This window comes from Tupaia chinensis, unplaced genomic scaffold (genome assembly GCF_000334495.1).
Source record: "Tupaia chinensis unplaced genomic scaffold, TupChi_1.0 Scaffold148234_1, whole genome shotgun sequence".
Taxonomy (NCBI): Eukaryota; Metazoa; Chordata; class Mammalia; order Scandentia; family Tupaiidae; genus Tupaia; species Tupaia belangeri.
Window position 1 is genome coordinate 449505 of NW_006208084.1, and position 21018 is coordinate 470522.

The following is a 21018-nucleotide window of genomic DNA, read 5'->3' on the forward strand; positions in this document are numbered from 1 at the left end:
ACAGTGCTTTCCTTTTAAGGACGGTGCCCTTTTTTTGTATTCCTCCTTCTCTTTTCCTCTCCAAGTCACCACCGGAGGGCGAGAGAGTCAGCTAGCTATCAGGATAGAGGCTTCATTCTAGGAGCTGGGATCCTGTTCTGTTAAATATTATATAATGCCCTGCAGTGCTGTTTGGGAAGAGGGAAACCCTTAGGGAGATTTGCTCATCTGTGACCCAGAGAAAAGGGAAATTTCAAAGAATCTGTTTCCAAAGGAAATTTTGAGTTTGGAGATTGTCAAGAAACCCCTCTCTTTTGGAAAGTGAAGAAACCCTTGAAGTATTTCTCTTCTACTTCTTATCCCCTCCTCATCAGTCTAATTAACTCTTTTGAAATGCTGCTGTACTTTTAAAATATGTTCATAAAAGAAAAACTACTACTAGATTCTCTTTGTTACTTAGGAGATGATACTTGCTTAACCTTGGAGCCCTCATTCAGTTTTCATGAACTGGTGATATTAGAGGGTAACAGCTCTTCTTTCTCTCATATTACTGAAGGCTTTTCAGCTGCTTCACTTTTCATTTCATAAATATACATAAATCAGTGAAAAATCATCTAAACTAGGAATTGTTACACTCAGCTTTTTCTGTGGCCCCTTAGTTTCTAGGGGAGCTGGTAAGTCTGGAGCACACGTTGGAATGTTCATGCTTATGCACACTTAATACTGTGACCTTAATAGTATCTACGGACATTACAATTTAGGAGCAAGGTAGAAGAAATAAGTGGAACCTAGAAAGAGGGGTTTTCTTCGGTGGCTAGGAAGTCTAGTAGATAAACAAACTAAAATCATCATGCTTTCTCAAGATTGTGCTTAATGCCGAAGGAAAGAATTAGTTTTTGTCCATCCTGAATCTATACAACTGGAAGGGCTAGAATGTCACATCAGTGAATTTTCGGTATTCCAGCTTTTTTTTTTTTTTTGGTGTACACACTTTTTATGTTAATTATTTACATAGTTGTTAGTAATCTAGAAAAAAATAAAGGAAATAACCAAGTAGGTCATTTGACCTGTGATTTTGTTTTTTGTCTTACTGTGTTTTTTGGGACCAGACATTTGATAACGACCTGTCATATAGGCTTTCTCAGTATAAGATGCCCACAGTGTTTAGGGCTGAATTATCAAAGCTAAATGGTTCATCATAGTATTTAGCATGCTGACTAGTATATCGGAAAGATACTGTAGACATATTTTTTACCACTTTTGCCACCTAGGTTCTTTTCAGATCATGCCACTTCTGTAATCCTTAATTCCTATTGCTCAGTTGCTGGAAGAAGGGCTTTCAGGGATTACGTTTTTATCATTTAATATGTAAAAACATCAGCATTTACACAGTGTGTATGCCTCATTATTAAATATGCTTAAGGCTTTTAAGGCCTGTTATTGTTTAGCTAGCAAATAGCTCTGTCATTTTCAGTAAGTAATTGGGGCTTTGCTTTTTTTATTTAAAAAAAAAAAGCAGTGGCAGTTCAATCACAAAATTCTGAGAAAGTAGACATGTTATATGGCATTTCTAAAGATAACTGTTGTTTGCGTATATGTTGTTGTAGGGGTATTTCACTGAGATCTCTTATTTTTGAGCACGTGAACCAAATTATTGCTTCTGTCCATGAAAATAACAGTGTAGAATAAAAAGAAGAAAAGGAGAAATCAATTTTCATAATAGGTGTAACATTAGAAAAATAAAATGGTCACTGACTTCAACTCTAATTGCTTAAAACAAAATGTTTAGCCAGACTCAAACTCAGTTACACTATTTATTGTTGAAAGGGAAAGTATGCCAAGCAGAGGGAAAAAGGTTTTACAGTATGGATGTGAAAACCTCTGTGCTCTACCGTGGCATAAGGCTGCCAGGCTCTATGGAACACAGAGCCTTCCCTTTCTTGGACAGCTCAGTGCTTTGCTGGCATTTTCTTCAAAATCTGTTTTCCATCAGGACCAAGAGGAGGGAAGGTGTTAAGAATAAGGGAGGTTAGAAAGGGGGTTGCTGTTCCTTTAAATAGTGCGGTGAGTCCATGTGGCAGCAGGCCGCTCTGGAGTGTATTCTTTTGTAATGAATCACCAGTTCCATTGTCTGCTATCTCCCCTCTTTGTAGCTGGAAGGCTGAAGTCTTTCACCTGTGCTGCTGCCAGTTCACTCTTCTGCTTCTGGGTGGTTGGGAGAAGAGAAGAGGGAGGGTATTTTATGCTTTAATTAAGACAGATAAGAGCACAGGTAGGTTTGCTTTGTTTCATTTCTCCTGTCTTTTCTAGTTTTGTTTTTGCTTGCTTTGTTTGTTTGTTTGTTTTTTTTCTAAATGAGTTGGAGTAGAGACCCTGTTCTCTGATTTCACTAAACTTGTCCCATCTTCCGTGATTCTGGAAATTCTCAGATTATTTAGTCTCCATTTTGTGGCGTTGCTTTAAAGTGATTCCATTCGATTGCCTGCCAGTCACACTGCCTCTCCACCCCAGCCTCATCCTCCCCTTCGTCCACGGAGCCGCAGCCCACACTGTTTGCTTTGGCACACTTTCCACTTTCTGTGGACTGTGCGGGATTCAAGGGAAGTCAGAGGATAGGCAGGGATTGTGGGTTGGAAACTAAATTTATGTTCCTTTACAGTGAACAAAAAACAGCCTCACTTTTTCCACAGATTCAGTTTCTCTCTGAATTCTTCTACACTGCTCCATATTTTCAATTATAACCATTTCTTTGCCAGGGCCAAGACCAGCTCTTGAAAAGTATTACCCGTCAAGAAATTATTTAGCTTTCCTGAATAGATACCCAAAATTCCATAAATGGACTTGTGATTGAATCTGAGCAATATTGGCTTATGAAATGTTTTTTCTTCTCAGTTACTTCCTAACCACACACTCCCTGCCCCCTTTCTTCTATGCAAAAATGCATCATGACTTTTCCTACAACTCAGTATTATTTTTCCCCCTCTTTCTCCTTAATTTGCAGTTGAGACTAGGTAAGTCTAGTGTTTGACATCCTACTATTTAGGTTCGTACTTACAGAGGACATCATAAGTTGAAAGTCCTGATTTTATTTCTCCAGTGTTGTTCTTCCCAGAAAAATTCCAAACTCAACATCTTTACAGGTCGCCACATGGGAACATTTCTTTACTTTCTGACTTGGTTTATGGAATACTGACATTTTTACTTTTCATTGTGTAATTCCCTACCTTGTGTTTTCTTGTATCTCTTTGTGATATTCAGACAGACTGTCACAAGGAGCCAGTCAGACTGATGGGCACAACCCCCTTTGCCCGCCCCAGTCTACTCCTAGAATACCTCTGCTCTCGGGGACCTGACGTAATTGGTGCCCTAAGTGTTCCCTTCTTCTCATTCTTTTTCCCACCATTACCAGGTCTTTCTGGAATATTTCTTCCCCATACTTCACATATGAAATCCACCAGGCAAAAATGTCATACTCTGCTGCTGTTAGGATTGGAGCTCCTTTAGGATTGGGCTCTGAAGCTCAGCCACTCCAGGGAGGCCAGAAATGCTGCAGTCTGCTGTCATGACTGGTCACTGCCATTTCCCAGACTCTCAAGTGTTTCTCTGTTACTACTGGGGTGATTACATTCAGGGAACCTTGGAATGATTTGACTCATTACAAGGTCATCGCCAGGGTGAATCATTTCAAACACAAGTCTGATTTTGTAACTCCTGTGCCTAAGCCTTACAGTTGTCTCTCTTCAGACTCAACCCTGTGTCCTTGCAGAGTCCAAGGCCTGTGTGATCAGGCACCTTGCCATCTCTCCAGATTCGTCTTCTGCCGCCCTTTTGTCTGTTCTCTCCCTCCAGCGACTCTGGCCTTTTTGTTATTCCCTTAGCACGCCGTGCATCCTCCTGGCCACAGCCTTGCCTCTGCTTCCTCTCTGTCCACATGCTCTTCCCACAGATGTCCACATGGCTTGCTCTGCTCGATGTTACTTCTCTAGGGAGAGCTCTCCCTTGGCCTTGCAGTCTAAGCCAGCACTCCTTTATTGCTCGTCATCCCCTCAGCCTGCTTTTTGTTCACTTGTGACTGATTTTAGTGTTTATCTTCATTCATTTTATGTTGTTTATTGTCCGTCTCCTCTCAAAGAACATAAGCTCCATGGGGTCAGGGATCTTGTCAGCAGTCTGTTGTATTCCTGGTGTCTAGAACGGTGCCCATCACGTGCTGGTGGTGGTGGTAGTAGTAGTAATAATAATAATAATAGTAGATAAGCCTTCAATTCATTTGTGGAAAAACAGGATTAAAGTACAGGTTTATTTGGGTGCAAAAACATGTTGAACTCCATGCAGAGTTTTTTCGTAATATGCATTTTCCTTTTGGAAGACTTCTCCTATGTGCTTAGGATGTATTAATACTTTGCTTACATTAACTCACTGAATTGTCTCAACACCCCTGAATTATCCCCATTGCATACAAGAGGAAAATAGGCATACGATGGTTAGGTAGCTTGCTCAAGTTCATACAGCTACCAAGAGATATCGTGGGGATTGGTATCCAGACAACTATTGGTAGTTTAAGAATCCACAGTCATACTCCCTGTACTCCAGTGTCTTTGCAAGTATTAGATATTCAGTACATATTTGTTGAATGTATGAATGAATTAATTTAGTTGAGACTCCGATTGACTTCTGGAATTTCCATCTCTGACTTATTCAAGGCTTTGATGGATACTTGCAGTAACAGATTTCACTGTTGAATAAAATGAAGTTGTTATTATAATGTTGCATAATAATAATAGATAGCATTGTAGAGTGCGACTGTGCACTAAGCAGGACCATCCATGGAGACAGATGAAGTTGTTTGCTCCTCTCAACAGCTTTATGAGATTAAAAACTGTTAATGTCCATATTGTACAAATTAGGAAATACTGAGACAGAGAGGTTAAGTTCAAGGTGATAACACCAGGATTAAACTGAAGGTGTGTAGCTGCAGCATCCCTGTTCTTAAGCACCGGTATGACCGTTATTGAAATAACCTTTTGTTTTTCAGGCCTACTTTGTTTCAGTCAATTTTATATACATTTTACATTTGCAAACATAATTATTATAGTTATATCATGTATCACTTGCCAATCACCTTTTGAGGTAGATGGTATTTTCCCCATTTTTTTAAGTGAGACTTAGAGATTCTAGAGATCAAGCAACCTGGTAACTTCAGATACAGAGAGAAAAAGGTTTCAAAGCCAAGATCTATTTGATTCTAAATTTACATGCTCTTTCATTGTACTACCAGTCTTCATAGGATAAACAGCTCCATTATTGGCTCTTTAAAAATGGAAATGTTTTTCCTTATGAAGAGCTGAGCTGAAAACAGATCTTTGTAAAAGCTAATTATTTATTCATTTTGTGAGGGAGAGAGATAGAGAGACAGCAACCCCAAGAGGGTCTTGATGCTGCAATCCACCCCCAGTAGCAACCAGCCCCAGATCATGGGCATATGTGTGCTCATTGTACTTGGGGAGGTCTCTAGACTGAGCCTGGAACCCTCCCATGTGGGTCAGCCTTGCAGGACATTGCTGCTGTGCCACTTTCTGGCTCCTGAGATTTGCTTTTGCTAGTGTCTTACCGCCCTTTCTAGTTCTATCATCCGAAGTCACGTAGAGAGAGGCTTAATCCATTCTATATTAAAACCTGGTATTTGGTGATACTGTTAAATGCTCCCTTTAATCTTCTGCTGTGTACTCTTTTTCAATTTTTTTACTTCCTTGACCTATTCCTCATAGACAAGAAAACATATTGTTTCCAGAATTTTTACTGTCCTGTATTAATTGCGTTCGTTTATATGAGTGATTTATCATTTATGTTTAATTACTAAGTAAAACTATCTGTTGTCAGTATTGTATTTTTTTATAAGTTTAGTTTTATGGTAGCATGTTTGACTTTGTTTTTATAGCTAATTGATAGTCATGTTTTCAGCAATTAATAACTTCAAAAGTTAAGGGATATTCCCTTCATCTTCTAAGTAGATTATGTCTTTCTGCTCCATTGTTTTTTGTTTTTTTGTTTGTTTGTTTGTTTGTTTGTTTGTTTTGAGAGGTTTTTGCTATAGGGCGTGTGTGCTCGCCAGACAGAGAGAGACATAGAGACAGAAAGCGAGAAATCACCCCCCCAGGGGGGATGGTCACACTGCAATCCCTTCACCTCCATTCTCCTCTCAGGACCTTGGGCACACACGCACACGCACCTGGCATGAGTTTTAAGCCACCGGGTCCGGGACGCGAACCGCGGTCGACTACATGGGAGTCCAGCGACATAGCCATTATGCTCACTGCTGGTTCCCTCTCTCTGCTCCATTGTGAAGTATGTTGTCAGCTGATTGGCAGGAATCTACCTTTGTTCTAACCTCTGGGTCTTGCTCTGATATTTCAAAGATTACTAGCACTGACATTTTCATTTTTGAAATTTATTTGTTAGAAATACTGTTTTGAAGATACCAGTTGAATCAACAAATGATGTATTGAAAATCAGCAAAAGTAAATTTGATAGATCCCTTGAGGTGTTGAAATTATAACAGAAATTAAAAGAATGCTGAAGAACCGAAATTGGGGATTATAGTGCCTTTAAGATTAGTAGCAACAGTAAAATATAACCATATTTTCTCTTGAAAATGGAAGCAAAACACAACAAAAGTTTAAATTAAACCTTTGAAAACTAATGATTAATACTATAAAACAAATACCATAAACTATTCTTTTTTAAAAAATTATTTTATTTAAGTTTATTTATTTATTTATATGTTTGTTTGTTTGTTTATTTTAACTTGACCAGAGAGGGACAGACGAGAGAGAGAGAGAGAGAGAGAGAGAGAGAGAGAGAGAGAAAGCGAGAAAGTAAGCCACCAGGTCCAGGACTTGAACCATGGTTGGCCATGTGGGAGTCCAACACCCTTAACCACCCTGCCACCTGCCAACCCCACCATAAAAATATTCTTAGATTAGCTTATTTGGTATATTATTTCATTATTCTTTTTGAATTTTTGTCAAAGGACTATTAGTTTCAAATATTAAAATAACATTTTCTTTATTCATGATAGAGCACATGCATGTGCATGTAAAAGTGAGAGAGAGGGTGGCACCTTCTACGAGCTCTGGTCATGGCACTGTCTCCTTCCTCCAGTCCTCTAGCCCCTGGGATCTTGGACATTTGCACTTGTGTCCAACATGTCTCAGGTTCACCAGGCTGAGGAGTCAGATCATGGGATCATCATGTGGGATCTGACTTCTCTTGAGTAGTGTATTACCGTTGGCATGTCACAGAGCTGGCCTAGAATAACATTCCTTAGTTAACTAACTGTTCACTCAAGAAATAGATAAGGTGTGATTGCTACTATTAATAAAAAGAAATAAAATATTTTTAAAAATTATAACTCAATTTGGGTCAGCAGGTGGCATGTTGTTTAATTAAGAGGCTGGAGCCCACATGGCTGACTTCACTGATTAAGTCCCAGACTGAGTGGCTTGAAAAAACACACCTGATGTGTGTGTGAATGTGCCCAAAATCCCAAGAAGAAAATGGAAGAGAAGGAATTGCAGCATGGCAGTCTCCTGTGGGGAATGATTTCCACAGGTTATTCTTTTACTTAATGTTGATTATGAGATTCCTTATAAGAAGTGTTAAATAGACAAACTAGGACTTAAAATGAAGATTAGAGTTTGAAAGACTCTTAACTTTTAGAACAAGGCTCACAAATTTTTCTTTTTAAAGCAAATGGTGTACTGGTTACATTACTGGACTCCCACAGTTGTCTGCAGTTCAAGTCCTGAACCCAGTGGCTTAAAACTCACACTGGGTGCATGTGTATACTTGCCCAAGATCCCAAGAGGAGAACAGAAGAGAAGAGATTGTGGCGTGGCGATCCCCATGGGGAGTGATTTCTCATTTTCTGTCTCTCTGGTGAACACACATGCCTTATAGCAAAAACCTCTCTTAAAAAAAATTAATTCTTTTATTTATTTGTTCGTTTGTTTTAATTTGACCAGAGAGGGCGAGAGGGAAAGTGAGAAAGCAAACCACCAGGTCCAGGATTTGAAACATGGTCGACCATGTGGGAGTCCAGCATCCTCAACCACCATACCACCTGCCAGCCCCAAGGCTCACAAACATTTTATGTAAGGGACCAGAAAATAAGTATTTTTGGTTTTGCAGGCCTTGCTCGTCTCTCCACAACTACTCAGCTCTGCTGTTGTAACATTGAAGAAACTATAGATAATGCATAAATGAATGGACATGGCAATATTTCAATAAAACTTCATTTATAGACACTGATATTTGAATTTTATGTAATTTACATGTGTCATAGTATTATTCTTCCTTTGACTTTTTTCACCTATTAAAAAGTGTAAAAACCATGCTCATCAGGCCAGCAGATGGCATTGTGGTTAAGACGGCTGGATTCCCACATGGCTGACTGCCGCTTGAATCCCAGACCCTGTGGCTTACAACTCATGCTGGGCACGTGTGCATGCCTCCCAAAATCCCAAGAAGAGAATGAAGAAGAAGGGATGTGGCGTGGCCATCCCCTAGGGAGTGGGGGTGTGGTGATTTTTCATTTCCCTCTCTGTCTCTCTCCAGTGAGCACATGCATCTTATGGCAAAAACCTAAAAACAAAACATGCTTAGCCTGCCAGTTACACAGAAATAGGTGGTGGACTGACTTTGGACTGCAGCCACAGTTTGTTGATCCCTGACTTACAGGGACTTAGGGCCTTGCCTTTTTTTTTTTTTTTTTTTTTTTAATCATAGATAAGGTTTTCCCATGTAGCAGTTTTGACAGGTCATCTTAGATCCTTATTAGAATGAAATCCCTCTCTAACACTGAAAATAAAAAGATGTTTTCTTTATTTTACCCTTCACACTACCACCCTATCTATATTATTTCTAATTCCCCAAATATGCCACGTTTTCTATCTTCTTCCTTTGCACATATTTCTTGAGTATTATTACTTTGAGCCAGAATGCCTTTTCTCTTTGTCTTTCAAAAAGATTTAATTTTGGGACCAGCAGATGACATAATGGTTACATTGCTAGACTTCCACATGGCCAACTGCAGTTCGAGTCCTGGACCCGGTGACTTCAAACTCACCTGGGGTGCATGTGTGTGTATGCCCAAAATCCTGAGAGGGAAATGGAAGAAAAGGGATTGCATTGTGGCCATCCTCCTTGAGGGGTGATTTCTCACTTTCTGTCTCTCTGATGAGCGGTTGTGCCCTACAGCAAAAATCTCTCTCTTTAAAAAAAAGTACGTATATGTGTGTGTAAATAAAACAAACACTTATTTATTTATTTATTTTTGTTTTGGGGCATGATGGATGGTTAAGGCACTGGACTCCCACATGGCTGACTGGTTTGAATCTCAAGCCTGGCAGCTTGAAAAGCACACACCAGGTACATGTGTGTATGTGCCCAAAATCCTAAGAGAATAGAAGTGACGGGATTGTGATGTGGCCATCTCTCTTGAGGGGTGGTTTCTCACTGTCCCTCTATCTGTCTCTCTGTGGCAAGCATACACACCCTATTGCAAAAACCTTTTTAAGAATGTATTTATTTTGTTCATAAGATAGAGTGCATGCACACACATGCCAGAAAGAAAGAGACAGGGACAGGCACCCTCAGAAGGGTCTCATCTTGCCATGATCCCCTTCCCCTAGCTCAGTTCAGTGCACTACTACTTGCATCGCCAAGGCTGGGCCCAGAATACCCTTTTCTCCACAGATTAAGTTCTTGTCTTAAAATGCCTGTCAGACTTCACCTACTTCAGCAAGCTTGCTGTCTCACAGAGCTGTCCCTCCTTTGTACTTCGTTAGATCCTATATGCATGTATTGTTCTTTTAGCATGTATTCTGTAGTTACTGTGGTTATATGCATGTGGATTTTTTTTTTAGAATTATTTAGTTTTATTCTTTATTATTTTGAAAAATTTGCTATAGGGTACATGTGCTCACCAGACAGAGCAAGAAAAAAAGAGAGAGAAAGTGAAAAAGCAAGCCACCAGGTCTGGGATTCGAATTAGGTCGACCATGTGGGTGGGAGTCCAGCACCTTAACCACCATGCCACTTGCTGGCCCGCATGTTTGGTTTTTAAAATCAGATTGTCGATTCTTTCAGAATTAGAACTATGTCATCAGTGTTTTATTACATCTGGTCCAATTTTAGTATCCAACAGATATTTCTTTAATTAATTAGCTTTATATTATTAGTTTATTGGCAGAGTACTTTTTTGAAATGTAAAATGGTAGAGTCATATTGGGTAATCACTCATATCCTAATGTGTATTACTTAAGTCAGTTAAAATACCTGGTTCGAGTCCCTGACCTGGTGGCTTGCTTTGTCATTCTCCCTCTGTCTGTCTCTCTGTCTCTGTTTCTATCTGGTTAAATTGAAGAATAGCAATAAATAAAATAATTCTTTAAAAATATATAATATAGCTTAGCAAATGTATGCTTTACTTGGCAAGAAGCTAGGGGATTTTGTAATAAACAGCTGTATGGGGATGCACAGAACTATGATAGATTTTTCTCATGGAAGGTTGCTTATATCCAGAAAATAGCATGAGGGTAAATGGGTAGCAACTCTAGTCTCTGACTTTCAGAAGAGGGAAGAAGGCCATGTCTCCTCTGTGTGCAAGGAGCACAGCAAATACAAGAAGTAGGGCCCAGGCAGTGGCACAATGGCAATGCAGCTAGACTCACCTGGAGAAAAGTCTGGGTTCACAGTGTCCTGCAAGCTAGGCACATCTGCTCACATGTCTGTGGTCTGGGTTTTTTTAAGGCAAGAAGGGATTATGACATGAAGACCTCACTGGGAGTACCTGTCCCTCTCTCTTTCTCTCTCTCTCTCTCTCATGGAAGAGATAAATGAATAAACTTTCAGAAAGGGGAGGGGAAAAAAGAAAAGAGAGAAGTGGAATGGTGACAGTGAAGTTTTATGGATTGGCAACCCATGGTGCATATGTCAGATGTGGTATACTGAGTACAGTCATCTCCTTCTCTCCTTTTCCTTCCACTCAGGATGACCAAGAGTTAGATTCTTTGTATACTATTTCTGAAAATCTGTCAAATGTGTATATAAATATTATAGATAATATTTAATATATTTCATGTATTTAATAGGTAATATTGAATATATTTCATGTATTTAATAGATAATATATCTATATATATATAAGATCATCATAACCATTCCATTATATTTTCCAAGACTTACTGGTCATTGTTTTAAATCTTTCTTTCTCTCTCTGTGTGTCCTTTTAGATAGTTCCTATTGTGATATCAAGTATACTGATCTTTTCTTCTGCAGTGTCTAACGTGCTGTTAAGCCAAGTGTGTTTTGTTTTTGTTTTTATCTGAGGTATTGTTTTCATACCTATAATTTTAATGTGGGCTTTTTTTATACCTCTCATGTCTCTTCTGAACAAGCTCATTTTTTTCTTTTTCCGTTTTGACTATATGAAATACAGATTTTTGGAGGTTTGTTTTTAATTTTGCCACAGGGTGTTTGCATTTGCCAGATATAAAAAGAAAATATGGGAAAGTGAGAAAGCACTCCCCATGGAGACTGGTCACACTACAATTGATTCTCTTCTATTTCTCTCTCCTTTTGGGATTTTAGGCTTGCATGCATTCACACACCTGGCATGTTTCTCAAGACTTTGGGTCCAGGACTGGAGCTGTGTGGATGGCCATGTGGGATGCAGCTGCCTTAACCAGCAGACTGTGGGCTGGCCTAGAAAACAGATGTTTTAATGTCCTTGTCTGCTAATCCTAACATATGTATTAATTCTAGGTCAGTTGTGATTGATTTATTTTTCTCAGTATTGTAGATTTTATTTTGCTGCTGCTTCGCATGCCTGATTATTTTGGATTGGATGCCAGACATTGTGAATTTTACCTTGTTGGATGATAGATAATTTTTTTATTTCTATAAATATTCTTCAGCTTTATCTACAGCATAGCTAAGTTTCTTATAGTAACTTGATCCTTTCAGGTCTTGTTTCTGACAGGATCAGAGCTATGTTTAGTCTCTGGTTGATTTTTCCCTGGTACTGAGGCGCAAGAGTCTTTTTAGTACTCTAACAGATGTTCCTTAAATCATTAAGTTTTCCACTCTGACTGTTGCGAGCAGGCTGTATTCCTGGCACTGTGTGAATTTCTAAGCATATTATCCTCCATATCTTTTAAGGTTTTTCCTTCCCCAGACTTGAGTAGTTCCACACATACCATGTCATTACTCAACTGAAGGCTCAAGGGAGACCTTCTGTAAATCTTTAGAGTTGTGTGTAGCTATCTTTTCTCCAGAATTCTCTGTAAACTCTTGCTGTCTTGGTTTCCCCAGCCTCTTCATTGTATCTTCTCAGTTTTCAGAGACTGCCAGGCTCTGCCTGGGTCCTCTTCTCAGTGCCATAGCCAGAAACTTTCTCCAGACGGTTGGAAAACTCACCTTGTTCCGTATCTCTGGGATCGCTGTCCTTCCTTGTCTACTGTACTGTATCTTAAGGGCTGTTGTTTTATATATTTTGTTCTGGTTCTTAGTTATTTGAGGCAGCAAATAACTACCAGAGTGAAACTGGTTCTTGCTGCTCCATCTCAGTGGAAATCAGAAGAGAGACCACTTATTTTGAAATGAGAATTAGATGGTGTTATTAGCCTATTCTTACGAATGAAGATCGGTTAAGCAGTAATTTCAAGGAATAATAGGAAAGAATGTATGGATACATAAATAACTATAATACAAGGTGAAATATGGTAAATTACAGGAATGTGATGTCAGTGTATTGCTGTTAGATTCTATGATTGCCCAGTCACTGTGGCACACTTGGAAATGCAAGTACCCCGCCTGACTAGAAGCCATGTGGTGACCTCGGGTTTGGATCCCTGAGTTGACCTAAAAACATGCAGGTACTGAGGACCCTGAGCAGCTGGAGAACTGGGGAAAGGGGCTCACAGGGTGAACAGGCTCTGTTGAGGGTTCTTCATTCTCCCTTGGCACCTGCCTCGATCTGGTGATCTGTCTTTAAAAAAAAAAAAGATTTGGGGAAGAAAGAATAGACTTGGGAGGTTTAGTGGAGGTGGAAAGGATGAGAGGAAGGGCTATGACGTGTGTGTGTGTGTGTGTGTGTGTGTGTGTATTTGTATGAGTTATACAAGACGGTATCTGAGTCTAGAATCAAATTCTTTAGTATTGAGTGAAGTTTAGTGGTAGAATCATTTCACAGAGAGTCTAGGGCTAATATTACTGAAAGTAAAAATGCTTTATCAGCATAAATGCATGGACAAGAACAGGGAAAATAGGGTTTCCATTGGGTTGACAGAAAAGTCATGACATGTTTTCTATGCCAAAATGCATCATGACTTTTCTGACAACCCAGTATGTTTCTGTAGTTCAGTGTGATTTGTGGTCTGTTGCAGAAAACGAGACAGACCCTTTTTTCCTGTGTGTTCCCTGATTTGACAATTCTAGCAGAATAGGGCAAGAGAGAGTGCAGATGGTTCTGCGTAGAGCTTTCTGAGCTTTAAAATGGTGGCCTGACTGTCATTTGCTAGCATAGCAGTTATGACCAAAAGTTTGTCTAAGGATATGCTTTAAAGTTTTCTCTCTTAAAGAACCATTAAACATTTTTGAAAAACAGGGGCTGCGGGGACCAGCCATTGGCGTAATAGCTGTGCCGCTGGACTCCCATGTAGTCGACCGTGGTTCGAGTCCCAAACCCAGTGGCTTAAACTCATGCCGGGCGCGTGTGCGTGCGTGCCCAAGATCCCGAGAAAAGAATGGAGAAGGGATTGCGGCGTGGCCATACCCCCGGGAGGTGATTTCTCACTTTCTGTCTCTCCCTGTCTTTCTGGTGAACGCACATGCCCTATAGCAAAAACCTCTCCAAAAAAAAAAAAAAACAGGGAATGTGTATGTTTTATTTTGTTTAATTTCACTTATGTTTTATATCAAGCCTTTCATAAAAAGAATGATTTTCTCCTATGTTTGTTTTGATAAGATTGCATATGTGGAAAAGAACATGGAGAAGTAAGGCCACTTGGCTGCTAGCACTTACGTTTTAGACTCTGCACCCTCCTCTTCTCCCTTCATCACAGTGACAGCCATGGTTATCTCAATGCCTTTTTCTTTTCTCTTCTCCTTCCTTCCCTCCCACCCAGAAGCAAAGAATTGTGTATGCATGATCTCAGTTAATTGTTTTTTAAAGAATTACTTATTTTTATTTAATTCCACTTGTTATTACTGTTTTTCAATTTGACCAGAGACACACACGCAGAGAAAGGGAAAGTGAGAAGAAAGCAAGCCGCCAGGACTCAAAGCACAGTCGGCCATGTAGGAATCCAGCACTGCTGGACCTGGTTTTATTTATTTTGTTTGTTTGTTTGTTTTAAGAATTATTTTATTTAACTTTATTTATTTAAATTTGACCAGAGAGGGACAGAGCAGGAGAGCAAGAGCAGGAAAGTGAGAAGGCAAGCCACGAGGTCCAGGACTCGAACCATGGTTGGCCATGTGGGAGTCCAGCACCCTTAACCACTACACCACTTGCCAGTCCCAGTTAATTCTTACATCACCCTATTAGGTGATGATCTTCTTTTGCATTTTTTTTAAAAACATTTTTAAAAATTTTATTTATTTATTTGTTTTATTTTATTTGACCTTGGAGGAGCAGAGTGAGAGAGAGTGAAAAAGCAAGTCACCAAGTCCAGGACTTGAACAATGATAAACCAGCACTCTTAACCACCACACCACCTGCCAACCCCCTTCCTTTGCATTTTGTAGACAGAGAACTTAAAGACATTGAGAGGTTAAGTAACTTACTCAAGGTCACACAAATAGTACATGGCAGAGCCTGAATTTAATACCTGTCTATCTTTCCTTCTCTACTTTTATGTTAGGTATTGTATTGAGTATAATATAAAGAATATGAGCGTTAACATTTATTTAGCTTTTTCTTTATATAGACTCTGTCTTCCCTCCACCAGATCTCTACAATTCATCTTTGGTCAAAACTTTGAGAGATATCTGATAGTTTTCTTGGAGCCTTAATTTCTTCTGGTATTAGTACAGAATTGGTCAGTTTGATTAATTGATACTAGTTTGCTGAAATTTTGTGTCAGCACAGAGGTTTCCATAGATGGCTTAGTATTTCTTTTGGGGGAACGGTTGTGCAGAATAAGAGAGAAACCCAAAGTATTAGCTCTAGAATAGCTCTTAGCAGGGCTAGCAGTTGGCATAGTGGTTAAGGCACTGGACTCCCACATAGCTGACCACTGTTTGAGTCCTGGACCTGGCAGCTTGAAAATCATGTTGAATACGTATATGTGCCCAGAATCTCAGGAGGAGAATGGAGAAGGGACTGCAGTATAGTCATCCCCTCCCCGCATCCCCCTGGGTGGTGGTGGGGGGGGGTGATTTCACACTTTACCTCTCACTGTCTGTGTCTGTCCATTTCTCTCTCTCTTGGAATCTCTCTATCTCAGTCAGTCAATCAGTCACTCTCTCTGAAGCGCCCATGCCCCATGACAAAAACCTTAAAAAGAAATAAAGTTCTGGGCCAACCGTGTAGTTTACATTATGAATTAATAAACAAACAAACAAAAATAAAACCTCTTAGCTCTTTTGGACAGGGAAACATAAACTGCCTAATGACCTTTTGTTGATTCCTTTTGTTACAGAAGAAAATACTCAGTTTCAAGTGGTAAAATACCTAATGTTACTTCTTTTTTATTACATTCTCTTCCTTAGGCAAGGCTCCTTTATCACGGAATGGTAGAGTTTTAGAGCTAAAATGAGCTTTGTTTTACAAATCAGGATACAGATCCATAGAGGAAGTGAGTTGTCCAGATCTTACAGCAAGGTGATAACAGACATGGAGCTAAAATTCATTTTTCCATAGCCTGTCTGATGTTTCTTGTGCTGTCAGAACATCCTTTAGGAAGTGTATACCTTTAGGAAAAGATACTTAGTCTATAGAGGCTAAACTAGCAGGTCCTTAAACTCCCTGTTCCTGAAGGGAGTAAGAAATTAAACTCAAGTATCTTAGGCTAGTATTCCTTGCTGGAAAGTTACTTTTGAATGAAGCTGGGTAGTCTAGTTGATTTAATGAAGTTGATAATGAAGTTCTAGGTGAAGAAGATGACATCTAGAGCCCTCTGTCTATAGCTCTATTTATGTATATCTAGAGATAGAATGTTTGAAAGGTTTTTATTTATTTTTAGATTTTTGCCATAGGACGCTTATGCTCACTTAGAGAGAGAGAGAGAGAGACAGAGAGCTACAGAGAAAGAAAGTAGTCACCTCCAGGGGGGTGGCCATACCACAGTCCCTTCTCCTTTATTCTTCTAGGATTTTGGGCGCACACACACACACATGTGCCCACTGTTTCTCAAGCTGCAGAGTCCAGGACTCCAACCGTACATTCAGCAATGTGGGATCCAGCACCTTAACCACCACACCACCTTCACCACCACACCACCTTCACCACCACACCACCTGCTGGCTTTTTTTTTTTTTTTTTTTTAATCACTGACTTTCATAGAAAATCTGGGAATGTTTTCATTACTAAGCAACCATTGAAGTATAGACAGCTTCTTTTCGATGCTCTTGGCTGGTTTTAGATCTTCATATCTCAGGTTTCTGCATGCTACCTTTCTTAAAGGTTGACTACATGGGAGTCCAGTGACACAGCCATTACACCAACTGCTAGTCCCTGTAATTAGCTTTTAATAAATCTTGGTGTTTTTAGAGGGTTATTTTAAAGAAATGTTGGATTTCATAATTCTTGAATTTTTCCCAAGTTTATAAAGGAACCTGGATTCTAGAATTAGCTTATGACTCTAGTCTTATTTTACAGAAAATAATCATGACTTCTGGGTCAAGATGATCAACAGATGCTTTCCTTTGCCTCCCATTTTATAAGCCTCTCCTGAAATAACAACATAGAAGTATGGAAATAAATTAATCAGGAGTAGTAAATAGAAAAGAGTGAAAAGCATTACTGCTAATAAACAAGAGAGTTAAACATTTCTGAAAGAGCTAAAACAAATGGGAACCAAGTGAGGGGTGAAATGGAGGATAAACTAGTCTGGCGGGTATAAACACACAGAGCTGTTAGTGGCGTGGAAACCAATGTGCCCAGCAGAAAGGACAGAAAACAGAGGAACTTGGTGATTGCATCCGAGATAACTCAGCAACCTGACATGACCGCAGCCTCCCCAGCCTTCCCCAGTGGAAGCAGTCCACATCCGCTGTGCTGCCTCCTGTCTCCGGCATTCATAAAGGAGAAACAAAACAAGCACCATGGCAGTTTGTTTACAAAGAAGTTGACCAAAATGTTCGGGGAAATTGCATTCTTTCTGTTTGAGATATTGGCAACCCCTCCCTTTAGTCTGATCATTGTGGGTGGAAGGAGGGCATTCCACTTTTTTCCTGGCAGCTTCTTAGACTAGAATGAAGCCTGCCAGTAACATATCCTTCCTTCCCCATGCTAAGTTCCCAGTTGAAATGTTAATTCCAGACCAATCAAAATACAGATCAGCAGAGGAAACCCTGTACCAGCTAACCAAGTTGTTCTACCTGGGTACCAGTACAGGAGAATCATCAGAAGTCAGAGAGGAACTTTCAGCATGAAAGAGCAGGAGACACAAAAACAAAACCTGACTGAGGGAGGAAAAGGTATTGAGGCAATAGAGGAGCACTTCAGAGATACGGCCTAGCATGGACCACGGTTTGAATCGCGCCCTGGCAGCTTGAAGAACACACTGGATATATGTGTGTACGTAGCCAGATCCCGACAGGATGGAGAATTGGAGACAGGATTGCAGTCGAACTACAGCCTATTAGGGAGTGTTTTCTCCCGCTCTCTCTGTATCTTTCCATCTCTCTCATGAGCACACACACCCTCTGGCAGTTAGGTTTTCTAATATACTCAGATTCCAGAGGATAATGGTCGTTAAATCCGGTATTGGGTATAAGAAGGAAACAATTATAGAATGTGAAAGAAAGAGATTAAGGATGCAGTTGTCCAAAGAAAATATGCAGTAGAAGGATAGGAAAAGAGAGTTGGAGCTATCTCTCCAAGTGTAGAGATGTGACGTCAAGAAGCATACAAGAGACAAGGCACGGATGATTTCCTTGGCCTGTCTTCTCTAGAAAATGAGCCTGGGAGAGAGTGCAGTTTCAGAAAGTTAGGAGGGAAAAGAGAGTGAGGTGAGGCCCAAGCTTTGTACGGTGTTGCTGATTGCTTGGTCTCACTGGATGCGCTTCCAGCACTTCTCTGGCCTCTGGCCAGCCCATCCACGGGGCCTGTGGTGAGGTGCTTAGCTGCTGGTTTCCTCCCTCCTCCTGTCCCTGCCCTTCTGGTCACTGTCATACTGTTAACTCACTGCTGCCCTCTGGAAGTGGCCTCATAGGAGAGGTGGGAGCAAACACCCTGGGAGCAAACCTGCACACAACAGCAGAGCCCAGTGTGTCCAGGGGTCAGTAACTCCCAGTGGCAGCCTCTGGCCTTGGAATCTGCCTTCTAAGAAGCTACTCAGAGAGGGTTACTCTCCAGAGAATGGGTGGAGGGAAGGGTAGAAGACTGCTGCTCTTCTGCTGCTTTTCCTTAGAAGCTCTTCTGTACCTGTCTCGTAAGTTAGGATGTGCATGTATTAATTTGATAAAGTAAAAATAAAAGTAAAAAAGGAGGACTACCCCAAACACCTCAGAATGATGAACTACCAAAGTTTTTTTTTAGAATGCATTTGGAAAAAACAACTTCAGATATTAAAAGATGAAATCTAATTCTTTCAGAATATCTTATTGGACTGCTAGAATTGATCTTTTCTCTTTTCCTTGCTCATGTAGTCCCCAGGATTAAAAATCTAGTGATTCTCTCTTCCTCCCTTGTGCACATTGGCAGGTTCTGCTGGTTCTGCTTTCGAATTGTCTTTAGCACGTGTCCATTGATCGATGTTCCTTTGCCTCTGATAGAGTTCATAGGCTTATATGTCTATTCAAAGTGTGCCATATCCTCCTACCTGATCCTAACTTCCCTTCCTCGTGTCACCTTTGTCTCCCCATGTTACATTTTGGTCTCTTCCTGTATTCACATATTATTTTGGTTACCAATTTTAAGAAGTTAAAAAAAAAGTCTATTTATGTATGCTATTAGACTATAACATACTTCTTTTATTCCTTTAGCAAGTACTTACTGAGAGCTTTTAAGGCCATCACTGGGGATACAAAAATGAACTAGACCTGAACATTTACCTGCCCTCAATGAGTTCATGTTCTATAAAAACAACAGGTAATATAAACAAATAATTGTGATTGAATGTAAGTGCTACAACAGAGTTAGGTATTAGACTGGGTGGGTAAGAGGCGGGAATAATTTTTCTTCTTTTATTTGGGCCAATCAGAAACTTCTAGAAGGAGTGAGTGCTTGCATTACATATTAAAAGCTTGCATATGAATTAGCCAGAGGGGTAGAAAGAAAAGGGTCTTTTTAGGCAGAAAGAATATTAGGTGCAAAGACACTGGAGGTGAGGCAGCACAAGATATTTTTCAGGATTTGATCACCATCAAAGTACCCAGAGCCCAAGCATTGTCATCTCTCAGGTGGATTATTATGATAGCCTTGTAAAGAGCCTACCTGTTTTTTGCCTCTGCTGTGTGATTCATGTAAAACCCAAGTCTGACTACACCACTCCTCTGCTGAGAACTCCCTGCAGTGTAAAAGCTAACATCCCTGCGAAGGCTGTGAGCTTTCCGAGTTTTCTGAGTGTTACTCTTTCTCCTGCACCTTTCTCACTTCATCTTCTGCCACTCTGTCCATACATGTTCCAGTCTGATTGCAGTTTTTGCTTCTGGGCCTTTGCTTGTTTTCTACACCAGGGGTGCTCTTCTGTCCAGATGTATACATTGCTTGTCACTTTAATTTCTATAAGGGTTTGATCAAACATTACTTTCCCTTGACTACTCTGTAAAAAACCACAAATCTTCTGTCCCTCCAGGCCTGACACTCCACTGCCCTCCTTCTAACTTTATTTATCTCCAGAGTACAGCATCTGTTTGTTGTTTTGCTTCCTGTTTATTGTTTGTCTCTTCCTCTTAGAGTGTAAACTTCCTAAGAGCAAGGTCTTAGTCACTGTTGTTCCCCAGCTAGAACAGTGTCTAACATATGACGTGGGCTCAATAAATACTTGATGGCAAAATCTGAAGCTGAATAGTGGATACAAGGGACATTCTTCCATTCAAAAGCGTTCAGACTTGTGACAGCAGGTGTTGGGAGTCTAGGGTTTTAAGAAGAGGGCCAGCAGATGGCATAGCAGTTATATCACTGGACTTCCACACAGCCGACCATGGTTTGAGTCCTGGACCTGGTGGCTTGAAACACACCAGGCATGTGTGTGTGCATGCCTGAGGTCTGGGAAGAGAATGGAGGAGAAGGGATTGCTGCATGGCCATCCAGGTGACTTCTCACTTTCCCTCTCATTGTCTCTGTCTGTCTTTGTCTCTGTGTCTCTTTCTCCCTCTCCAGCAAGTGCACACACCCCAAGGCAAAAACCTCTAAAAAAAAAGAAGATTAATTAAAAATATCAGACTTGGGTTTTATTTTAGAAAGATGATTCTGGCAGCTACTTGGAAAATTGATTAGGTTGAGGCTAATGTGTTGGGTCGTCGGAAAAGTCATGATGCTTTTTTGCATACAAAAACAGAAAAATACAGCATGACTTTTCCGACAACCCAGTAGAAGAAAGCAGAACTATTAAAAGTAGGATTCTTTTGGACAGCTTGGGTGAGAGTTGTTGAGATATTTTTCTTTTCACTTTCTGAAATATATATAACATAGACTCTCACATGTAGCCTTTCAGTTATTATATATTATTTTAGTAGAACTGTAATAACTCATTTTCTGTGGTATTTATGAATGATTATGTTATAGTAAGCTGCTTTCAGTGTTGATAAAGTCACCAAGAGAGGGATTCTTAACTTTTGCGCAGACTTACACTTCTGAAGCAGATA

At 40.1% G+C, this 21018-nt stretch overlaps 1 protein-coding gene across 23 annotated transcripts in view; it reads left to right on the forward strand.

The window, feature by feature from the left end:
- The window catches only part of RBFOX2 (RNA binding fox-1 homolog 2), a 255042-nt gene that overhangs the window by 145840 nt on the left and 88184 nt on the right, over positions 1 to 21018 (forward strand). The window contains exon 2 of one of the 23 annotated variants that reach the window (XM_027769027.1): positions 19195 to 19300. The exons of 21 other annotated variants lie outside the window; for them this stretch is intronic. The gene's annotated coding sequence lies outside the window, so the exon portion shown is untranslated. Of the gene's footprint in view, positions 1 to 2164; positions 2252 to 19194; positions 19301 to 21018 lie in introns of those variants that run through there. One more of the 23 variants, XM_006170313.3, reaches the window with a different exon arrangement.